We start from the raw sequence: 11410 nt of genomic DNA on the forward strand, positions 1-11410 counted from the left end.
TACTTCTCGTTTATTTTCTTGTCTTGATTATTATTTTCAGAAACGAAATTTAGCTGTAACAAACACTATCAGTGCGTGCCTTGTGACTAAACAACACATATCGGATAAGCGAAAATAAATTAAAAATTATCTATGTACTCTTACTTCGCTCTTTTTGTTTTTGTTTTTTAATTTAAGAAAAGTTTTCATCATCCTTTTTATCAAGGTACATGTATAACTAAAATAAGGACACTTTTAGTTAACAGTAGTGTTGTTTAATTGTGCGAGTAACAAGTCGATGAATCTACTTTACGTTTTGCTAATGTCTGGGTCCCCTTTGTATGACTAATAAGATCATAACAAGTCGTAAAGTGTCATACTTTAATAACTTAGGATCATAACAAGTCGTAAAGCGTCATACTTTAATAACTTCCTGTAATTCTTAAACAGGTATACGCGGACCTGTTTTACTATTCAAATACTGTCAAGAAGTAAATGATCCATTAATTTTTTATTGATCTTATTGGTTCTGTTTGCTTTAATTCTGTCAAACGTAAAAAGACATGCGATGGGGTCTCCGTGTTAGGTAACCAGCCGAAAACAATAACCCTGAGAAAGCATTCTCTAGTCTCCACAGCTTCTTCCCTATAAATACGTGATTTTTCTCATCAATGTACCACACTTCTTCTCTTCAAAGTAATAGGTTATAACATTATTATATTTCTAAGTAAAAACTCATCCATGGCTTCTTTTAAGACTGACATAGTTTTGTTTTTCCTAGTGAGTTTAATGGGAAGCTCCACAGCTGAACTCACCACTGGATTTTACTCAAAATCATGTCCTAAGCTCTATGAAACTGTGAAATCTGTTGTTCGTTCTGCCATTCAGAAGGAAACCCGAATGGGTGCTTCCCTACTTCGCCTATTCTTCCACGATTGTTTCATCAATGTAATTTACTTTCTTGATTTCCTCTCCCTTTTTCCGGTCATTTTTTCAAGGCTGAAGTGGTGAAAATACCTCTAAACTTGACACGTTTTCGTACTTTAGTCTCTGAACTATTCACCCTCTTAAAAACACCCCTAATCTTGGCAAACTCAATTTAAATTCACCCCCGTTTTAGGTCACCTCAGCAACGTGAATCCACGCGCTGTCCACTTGGCATTTTCTTGCTGTGCCATGTGGCAACATGGGGTGAATTTAAATTCAGTTTGCAAATATTAGGGGCGTTTTTAAGTGTGGCAATAGTTTGAGGACTAAAGTAATAATTCGTGTCAAGTTTAGGGGTGTTTTCACCGCATCAGCCTTTTTTCAAATATTATTGTTGTTGTTGTTTCCACATTCTAAACACGCTAATGTTTTATTATATGTAGTATGACATTTATCTATTAACAACATAAAAGTGTTATATAGTGCGCACTTTACATTATTTTTTTTACCTTAAGAGAGTCATAGTTACTCCCGCCGTTTTTTTTTTTAAATAGTAAATTTTCTGTACAATAGATGAAAGAAAGAAAAGAAATGAAAAAAATCTAAGAAAAGGAATAAAATGTAAACTACATCCAAAGACTATATAGAACCTAGTCTACTACAGATCCTCTGGCCTTGATTTGATACCATCTCAAACACCTACAAGCTCTCACTAGGTGTTATGGTTCAAAATCAAATGAATACATATTCAGGCTTCCAGGATGGAGTAGAATTCCTCCATTTTCCTTCAGATGTAGCTGCTATCTCCTTGCCTTGAAGTTGAACATTGTTTGCCATTATCGCAAATTTCCTGAATGAACCAATCTTTAGAAGTCTTACAAGAGAATGAGCTTAAAGCTAATACCACTCTTGTACTCCTGCCAAAGATAGTTTCATACAGGTACATGTTGTTGAAATGTAGCCTTGTTGCTGCTACTGTTCTCCAGATTGCTATTAACCTCCAGGGATATGATGGTCCTTAGCTGTCCTGATCCTCATGTATGGTATTTGTGACTTTTCTGTGTTTAGAATTTTCCTTGCTTTCACAGGAAGTGAGGTAAAACTATGAAAATGATGATCACCTGCAAAATCAAAAGCATAGTTAGTTAAAAAATCAGCCAGACCATTTCCTTCTCTCAGAACATGCTCCACCCTCACTTTCTTATCCCTCTTCAACCTTGAAATAACATTTATGATCATTGATATACTCCATGGAGTCTCCAACTGACCAGTTAAGATCATCTTCATAGTCATTGAGTCTGTTTCCATCACCACTGGCAACAAACTGTGTGTAACACAGTACTTAAGACCCTCATGTAGTGCCCTTGCTTCAGCTATCAAATTTGAACCATCTGATATCCTTCTTGCTGCTACAAACTGGAAATCACCTACTGCATTTCTAATACAAAATGCCACAGAGCTTGGTCCAGGATTTCCCCTAGAAGCTCCATCAGAATTACATTTAAACCATCCTGGCATAGCAAAATCCCATTTCACTATCTTGCTTACAATTCTTGGCCTGTATGCTTCAAAGACTTGTAGGATTTGAGGTATGCATCTTGGTAAGTTGTTTTGCCCAGGAAACCTCATTATACACTTTTGATATATGATCATGTTTATCTCATAGATCACTTTGTTGATGGACATCCTCTCTCCATGTAGAACTGTATTCCTCCACTTCCATATCTGCCATATAGTGACCATTGGAATAGCTTTAAAGATGGTTCTGAACTTTGAGGGGCAATCTGCATTCCACCAGACCTGAAGAATTTGCCTGACTTGTTGAAACTGTGTTGTGATGCCAACAACAGTTTTAACATAAGTCCACACTTTTGTAGCAACAGTTTTTGTAACAAACAAGTGATCCATAGTTTCATATTGCCTAGGATCACAACAGTAACATGTTGCCTCAGTATCTACCCCAATCCTTCTTACTACCTCTCCAACTGGTAATTTGTACTTCCACAACCTCCAGAAAAAAAAAGGATATCTTAAAAGGTACTCCTGATATCCACATGTTCTTAAATACTTCTGACTTGACTGCTTTGCTCCTCAGTAATTCCCATGCAGTGCCTACAGTAAATTTGTCTGATGCTGTCATCGTCCATCTTGGCCTATCCCATTCTTCTTTTGGTTCATGAAAATGCAGTTCTTCTAATATATGATCCACAATATCCATGGGGAATAACTGCTGCAGTCTTCCTATGTTCCAACCATCCTGCAACATAAGTTCTTTTACATCTTGAACGCCCTCATCTATCACAAAATCATCAAGAATAATGTGATATAGAGCCCCTAGCTTTGTCCAGTTGTCAAACCATACATTTGCAGTTCCACTCTTTGGTTCCCACCATATTTCTTGCTCTATATTATCTCTAGCCTTTATCATTGCCTTCCATACTTGAGAACCTCCCTTCCACTGCACAATCTGAGGGCTGTGTCTTTTACAATATTTGATCCACATGTAGTTTGCCCATAGTGTATTTGTTGTCCTGAATTTCCACCAAAGTTTTGCACATAAGGCTTTAGATACATCAAACAAAGATCTAAAGCCTACTCCTCCTTCCTCTTTTGGCTTACACAAGTTTAGCCATGATGACCAGTGTCTTCTTTTGCTTTCCTCACTATTATTCCAGAAAAATCTTGAGAATATTTTATGCATATCAGTGATAACACATTTTGGAGGTTTGATGGCTGACAACAAATGTATTGGCATACTCATTAGTACATTATTGATCAGAACAGCTTTTTCTCCAAATGATAACAGTCTTCCTTTCCAGGTCTGCAGCCTATTCTTAACTTTTTTGATCAGATCATTGTAATCAGCTTTCCTCTTCCTTGAATGTGTGACAGGACAACCCAAATATGTAAAAGGAAAGGTGCCTCTTTTAAAACCAGTAATATTCTCCACCTGTTGTATCAGCACATTAGACACCTTACTGTATACATAGAATGAGCTCTTGCCTTTATTTATAAGTTGGCCTGACACCTGCTCATATTCATGTAATACCTCCATAATTAGCTCCAAAGATCTAGCATCAGCAGATGAAAAAATTATTGTGTCATCTGCATATGCCAGATGATTCAGATTTGCACTCCATTTGGGCATTCCATAACTTCTAAAATCATTGTTCTCAAATAAAGAGTTCAATGCTCTAGATAAAACTTCAACAGATAAAATGAACAAAGCAGGAGAGAGAGGATCTCCTTGTTTTACACCCCTGGTGGAATGGAAAAAACCATAGGCTTGACCATTCAGAAGTATGGAATACCAATTATGTGCTATCAACCTCCAAACCATATCTATGAAAATTTCTGCAAATCCCATCTTCTTTAAAACTCTGATCAATTAACTCCATGATACTCTATCATATGCTTTGGCCATGTCAAGCTTAAGTACAACATTAGTTGGTTTTCCTCTTAGTCTTATGTCAGTCACAACTTCTTGAGTTAGAAGGACATTTTCAATGATACATCTGCCCTTAACAAAGCTAGACTGGTTGGGAGATATCAGAGAAGGTAAAATGCCTTCCAGTTTATCCTGAATCACTCTAGAAATAACCTTATTGATGAAGTTGCTGAGACTGACTGGTCTCATATCAGCAAAGGTCTCAATGTTATTCTTCTTTGGTAAAAGTACCAGGTTGGTATGTGTGACTGACTTTGGAAGAGTTTGCCTATCAAAGAAATCTTTCACAAGATTGTATACATCAGCACCAACAATGTCCCAACACACCTGATAAAATATTCCAATCATACCATCTGGACCACTAGCACTATCTGCAGATAATTCAAAAACAACCTTTTTCACCTCCTCCAAAGTTGGCATGCTTACCAGCTGATTGTTAGTATCCTGATCCACTATACTAGGAACATGTTGTAGCAACTCAAAGTCTACTGGATCAACTTCTTGAGAGAACTGCTGTTGGTAAAATCTACAAGCTTCTTCTACCAAAAGTGACTCCCCTTCTATCCATATTCCTTGCTGATTCTGAATTCTTTTGATTTGCAATCTCTTTCTCCTACCATTCACAATACTATGAAAGTACCTTGTATTCCTGTCTCCTTCAGCAAAACTAGTCATATGTGACTTTTGTCTCCAAAATTCTTCCTCATAATGAACATATTTCTTCAATTCTGCTTGGGCTTGTTGTAGCACCATCCTGTTCATAGGAGTAGGATCCTCTTCAAAACATTTTTCTTTAATTCCCACCACCTCTTCCCTTACTGTTAGTTGCTTGAAAATATCACCAAAAGTTGCCTTACTCCATGCAGATAATGCAGATTTCACATTCTTTAATTTCAGCTTAAATCTGATAAAGTCATCTCCTTCAAAATCTGTGATCCGTGCATGGTTAACCACCTCTAAGAAAGATCCATGTTCTGTCCATAATTTTAGAAATCTGAAAGGCTTCCTTATGTGATGTGAAAATTCACCACAAGTAAGCAATAAAGGGGCATGGTCTGAGCCAGTTTTGGATAGATGTTGCACCTCCATATGTGCAAACCAATCTTGCAATTTAGAGTTTGCAATCATTCTATCCAACCTCTTGAAAATACAGTCACTACCTGCTCTCCCATTCCACCAAGTAAACAGACTCCCCTTATAATTTATATCAAACAGCTCACATGAATGAATGCAAAATGCAAAATCTTCATATTCATCTGGAGATACATGTAAACCACCAATCTTCTTATCTTCATTCAGAATGACATTAAAATCACCCCCTACCAACCAAGGCAATTCCATTTGATCAGCGAAACTATACAGACTATCCCATAAACTGATTCTTTCCAGCTGATCACACTTTGCATAGACCATTGTTACCATAAGTGACTTATTCCACTCTTGGAAAAGCATCTTTATAGTTATTTGTTGTTCTAAGTCCTGCAGAATCTTCACATCCACATTATCATTTACAAAGAACCATATTTTACCACTGTAGTTGTAATGGGAATATCTCATGCCTAATCTCCTTCTAAATCCCTGAATATGTCTAGAGTGTTGAAAAGGCTCCATTAAAGCTATAATGGAGAATTTATGATGTCTGTGCAGCATTTGGACTCTGTGAAAAGCTTGTTGTGTGTTCACAAACCTGATATTCCAAAAGAGTGTTTTCATCATCATTTAAAAATAGGCTTACAACCTCTCCTTGGTACTACTCTTATAGGAATAGAATCTGTGATTACTTGTTTCTTTCCTTTCTTAGAGCCTTTCTGTCTAGATCTTAGTGAAATGCCAGCTTCTTTTACCATATTACTAAAAACCTGTTCCACTGAATCCTCTTCTTCACTTTCTTTGAATTTGTTTTTTCCCTCATCATGTTCCACCTCAACTCCCACATTAATATTATGAGAGATCACATCATGTAATTCCTTCAAAGGAGATTGGTTTCTCTGAAAGACCAGTGGCTGCACATTTTCCTTTTCCACTAGTGTCACTGCTAAATCCTTTATCACTTCCCTCTCAGGAGGAAATGAACCAATGCCATTGTCATTAATTGAGATGCTCAAATTTCCCTCCTTCATGTTATTATCAGGAGAGAAATCAACTTCCTGGACCTGATACAAAGATGGAAGACTTAATACCTGATCTGTTTGACTATCTGCAAACTCCAAAATCCCCTTTGGCATTTGCAATACTATCAGCACCACCAGTCTGCATTTCATTCTCACCTAATTCTAGAGCATGCAAATCATCAATGTTTTCCATCTGCTCATATGCACCATCACCATCTGGAACCTTTTGTATCTGCTCCATAATAAATTCTGAGGCATGTTCATGCTTAGAATGGCATGTAATTTCACATGCATTTTGTTTCATGAGATCCTGATACCTTGCATTCTCTAAATTTTTTCCAGGATCATCTTCCTCAACAGCAATGACACCCTCACCAATCATGTCTCCCACACTTGCACCTCTGTCCTCTAAATTTCTGTCAGGATCACCTTCCTCAACAACAATGATTATATCTCCCACCCTTTCATGCCCATCTTTTGTTGTCTGACTTGATTGTTCACCATTTGAATCCATTTTTCTCTCTGTATTTTTGATGTTATCTTCTCTATCATTGACTGCCACACAGGATACCAAACTTTGAACATTCTCCTCCATTCCTTTCTTATCAGATGATTGAGCAGTTTGTTCCTTACCATTTTCTAACTCCTTGACCAACGCATAATTGTCATCTGCTCCCTTGTCCTCTACATTATTATTGACTTCTTCTTCTGTGATTTGCTCTAGCACATCAAAATTATTATGTGTAGAAACTGCACTTTCTGGTGCAAGAACACTCTTGTTCCCAGCATCAGCAGGAATCTTAATTATATTTTTTCTTTTGTCATTGATTCCAGGATAAGTAACAACCTTCCCACTTGATAGAACTTTAGGCACATATGTCTGGACAGGATATCTCCATCCCTGATGTCTCCTCCTTCCTCCTACTGTATAGGTTGTAGCCATATTTGGCACATCCTCCTTCATATGCTCCTTCTCCTCTTCCTTTGCATCCTCTTTTGTGTCTGTCACCAGTTCAGGATGCAACACACGACAGTCCTCGTTTGCATGACCTTGCAACATGCATTCTGTGCAATACTTTGGTAAATGATCATATTTTATTCTCACTTTTACCACCCTGATCTCCTTAGTCTTCTCATCTTCAATTTCCATCATAACAAACTTAGGAAGATCAGATAACAAATCTAGTTGAACCTTAACCCTTGCGCAGTTAGGTCTAGTTTTGTTTATGGTGTCCATGTCCAATAATAGGGGTTTCCCAACTGCAGATGCCAAAGTAAACAATGATTCTTTGACAAAATACATGGGAAGCAAATTTGGAAAAGAGATCCAAGCCATGGCTATTGACGTTTATTCCTCAACCTTAAAGTTAGAGTCATAAATTAATCGTCTCATTTGATACGTAAAACCATCCTTGGATTTCAACCAAAAGGCACCCTTCGAGGACATATTAATGAAATCCTCCATTAAAGAACATCTTATCAATAAGTGTCTATCTCTCAAGAGACCAATATCACACTTTCCTTTCACACCACACTGTTGAGGGATAATAGTTCTTAATTCTTGTAACTCCGGCCATCCATAAGAAAACGTACCAACAATGGCATGTTGTAGGTTTTCAATCTGCTCCATTCTACACACTTCAGCAGTTGTCCAGCGCACAACAGGAATGCCATCAACATATGTTACCTCCTTCATTGGTATGGGATCACAGTGGGCATTAGACGTAAGAGTTGTTCCATGCACGAGTGTTTGAGCATAGTTTGGAGAAGAAGAAGTGGACGGGAGTGTTGGTTGAATATCTAGGGATTGCGGGTGAGTGAGGGGTGGGTAATGTATAATGTTGGTTGTTGGTGGAGGCTGACCAGCCGCCGGTGACGGCTGGCCAGCGGCCAAGGTGGCCATCACTAAATTAGGGTTTAGTAATTAGGGTTGCATGGGGACGTAGGAGAGAAAAGAGATCTCTTTTGCATACAAAATTTGGACCATTTCTCCGTGCGCACTTTACATATTTCCAACATGTTTAGTATTTTTTGTTGCCATGTGTCTTAGGATCGTGATGTTTTTTCTTCGTGAGACTAAAGTTTGACAATTTGACAACTTTGTTGGTGTCTTGTTTACTAGTAAAGTCAGGTACATCTTTTCCTGTCTCCAGGCATTTAGAAGGTATGATAAGGGCCCGTTTGGACATACAAAGTTTTCTTAAAAAAGAACTACTGGTTACATTATTATTTTTTCGAAAATCATCCACCCAGGCTTTCACCTCCGGTGGTGGTGGCTGGTGGCCTGGTGGGTTATATCAATTTTTCCACTCTAATTTGAAGTCTTGAAAACTGAATCTAATCACCTTTTTAAGTAAAAAAGATTCTCTCACAAAACACTAACACTTTTCAAGTGAAATGCATATTCAAACACAACTTTAATTACCAAATATACCTTTCTTCAACTTAACTTCAAATACTGCTTTTAAAATACTAATAAATTCATGTCTTAGTCTCCATTAGATCGATAAGTTACATTAGGCGAAATAACCTAATTGTGTAACTTTTGACTTGGCATACTCCTAAATCAGTCACGTTTACCTCAACTTTTTATGCCTTCTGCCTCTTTTTTTTTTTTTTTGCCGCAATTGCTTTATGAATTTATTTCAGGGATGCGACAGATCATTGTTCCTGGATGATACATCAACCTTCACAGGCGAATAGAGGGCACAGGCAAATTTCAATTCTGCCAGAGGATTTGAAGTTATTGATGACATCAAATCTGCTGTCGAAAAGGTCTGCCCCGGTGTCGTCTCTTGTGCTGATATTTTGGCCGTTACTGCCCGCGACTCTGTTGTCATCGTAAGTTCATTCTTCATGTTATTATCACCATATTCTTATTTAAACTTATGCAAATATACCCTTCGACCAACTAATTTTACAAACATAGCCGAAGTATCCACTACCTATACACTTCGACTGTCTGTTCTTATAGGTATGTATATTATATGTATAAGTATGTATATTAGATGTATATTTAATATAAACTATACACTTACCTGTACACTGTATACATATTCTGTAAACTAGAAGGCCGGATGATGTTTGGCTGTAATTTTTCCTATTTCTTATGTAAACCGCCTGTTAAATTTTATGCTAACCAAGAATGTTGGATGTCTATATGCAGCTTGGAGGGCCTAATTGGGATGTAAAACTGGGAAGAAGAGATGCCAGGACAACAAGTCAAGGTGCTGCGAATAACAGCGCTCCTCAACCAATTTTCAACCTTAACCGTCTCATCTCTACCTTCAGTGCTGTTGGTCTTTCCGCAAAGGACATGGTTGCCTTAGCTGGTTTGTTCTCCTCTCCGCAACTCTTCAAACTCAATAGATTTAAGTTATACACACTGATATTGCCAAAAAAAAAAAAAGTATTAATAAGAACTGGAATACAACATTTACAGCTCTGGATAGTAATTGCAACAATCAAACCACTCATTTACAAAGGAAAATACTGAAAATAAAGTAATTACGGATAGTAGAAGAAGGGGATGAGAGACGGAGAGAATTGAAGATTGGAAGCACAGTCTTTGGCTAAGCATAATCACAACACGCATACCCCTCTACTGATACCTACGAGCACAAGTTATAACAAACATATATCCGCTAAGCCACAGCCATCCTGACACCTGTCCTTCGGCTGGATCCCAAATAAAATTCTAATTTAGGCCAATAGTATAATCAGGAATGGGCATGTTCACAACAGTTTACACCATATATAACTATTGTTTAAATTCTAGTAATTCAAAAGTACTCCCTCCGTCCTAAAAAGATTGTCTTAATTTGACTTGGTAATGAGTTTAAGAAATAAAGAGAGACTTTTGAAATGTGTAGTTCAAAACAAGCTTTAGATATTTGTGTGGCTGTAAATCATCTCATAAAGTTAAATTATTTTTAAATCGAAATGTGCTAATCTTTTCTAGACAAACTAATAAGGAAAGTAAGACAATTTTTTTGGGACGGATGGAGTAGTATTTTTACAAGGTTACCAATTAATGTATCGTCAAGGTAAAGACTAATATAAGTTACTGTTGTTTTATTGGTGTTTGACAGGAGCTCATACCATTGGACAAGCAAGGTGCACCAGTTTCAGGGGACGTATATACAACGAGACCAATAACTTGGACCCATCACTAGCACGAACCAGGCAAATCAACTGCCCTAGAACCTCAGGCTCAGGGGACAACAACTTGGCACCTCTTGATTTACAAACTCCTACATACTTCGACAACCACTATGTCATTAACCTTGTTAGCAAAAAGGGTCTTCTCCACTCTGATCAGCAGTTCTTCAGCGGGGGATCCGTCGATTCAATTGTGAAATCATACAGTAATAATCCCAGCAGTTTTGCCACTGATTTTGTGACCGCTATCATTAAGATGGGTGACATTCGTCCGCTCACTGGATCTAAGGGAGAGATCAGGAAAAACTGCAGGAGGATCAACTAATTTAGCTACTTTGCTTAATTTTAAGTGTGTTTATTTTGACTTTTCAATTTGCTGTTTTGTTGGCTCAATGGTTGTTACCTACCCACTCCGTCACAGCTTCAAGTGCCACTTTTTTCTACACTGCAATATGCTATATTTGTATCGTATTTGAGTTTTATGAATAAAATACCTTTCTTTGTTAAACGTCTAAGAAAAACAGGGCGCACTCTGTAGTTATAATTTTGGATTTGACAGTAGAATGCTCAAACAATTTTCTCTGATATGACCATCTCACGCTACACATGGAAGAGGTAACATGAAGAATTTTTTTAGAGAAATTTCTCCCTCTTAACTTAATTTAATGTAAACACCCGCGCGTACTTAAAATAGCTTACTTGATATATAATTAGTGGTGTTGTCATACACTCATACCCATACCATATTGTTTACCTAAATAACTCTCGTGTTGTTGCATGCTAA

At 37.4% G+C, this 11410-nt stretch overlaps 1 pseudogene; it reads left to right on the forward strand.

The window, feature by feature from the left end:
- The first annotated feature begins 541 nt into the window (after positions 1-541).
- LOC132611406 (peroxidase P7-like) lies at positions 542-11119 on the forward strand (annotated as a pseudogene).
- The last annotated feature ends 291 nt before the right edge of the window (positions 11120-11410 follow it).

Source organism: Lycium barbarum, chromosome 9 (assembly GCF_019175385.1).
Source record: "Lycium barbarum isolate Lr01 chromosome 9, ASM1917538v2, whole genome shotgun sequence".
Classification (NCBI taxonomy): Eukaryota; Viridiplantae; Streptophyta; class Magnoliopsida; order Solanales; family Solanaceae; genus Lycium; species Lycium barbarum.